Source organism: Ahaetulla prasina, chromosome 13 (assembly GCF_028640845.1).
Source record: "Ahaetulla prasina isolate Xishuangbanna chromosome 13, ASM2864084v1, whole genome shotgun sequence".
In the NCBI taxonomy this organism is placed as follows: Eukaryota; Metazoa; Chordata; class Lepidosauria; order Squamata; family Colubridae; genus Ahaetulla; species Ahaetulla prasina.
This window is the reverse complement of record NC_080551.1, coordinates 22,007,318-22,007,845: the sequence shown is the minus strand read 5'-3', so window position 1 is coordinate 22,007,845 and position 528 is coordinate 22,007,318.

The window sequence follows — 528 nt, the reverse complement described above, 5'->3', positions numbered from 1 at the left end:
CTCTTCTCTTCCAACTCTCCTCTCCTCTCCTCTTCTCTTCCAACCTTCTAGGAGGTTGGACTAGAAGACCTCCAAGATCCCCTCCAACTCTGTTAATCTGACAGGAGGAGAAAGATTTCCATGGGGGTGGGTGGGAGGTGTTTCCTCCCAAGTGAAAAAGATGCAAGTGGCATTCGCAACCAAAGGTGGGGTGGTTTGAATAGACACATTGTGCAGTCCGTTGGCAGTGTGCATTTACTGGGAGAGTGAACCAGGCTTTGCTCACCAAAAAATGCTGAGATTTTGTTGTTGTTGTTGTTGTCTCCTGCAGCTTTATCCCAACAACTCACAGCATTCGCCCAATTAACCCACTGTTAAATGAGGAAATTTATGCCCTGTACTAAAGCCAGAGTGTGATTGGCAGGGTTTAAGATTTCTTGGGAAATATAAACTCAGCCTGTGTGTGTGGTTCTCCCTCCCTCCCGCACAAATCAGGGCTACAGAAAATTGTATCTTTAGAATGGGTGACTCCAATAATTGATCCAAAGC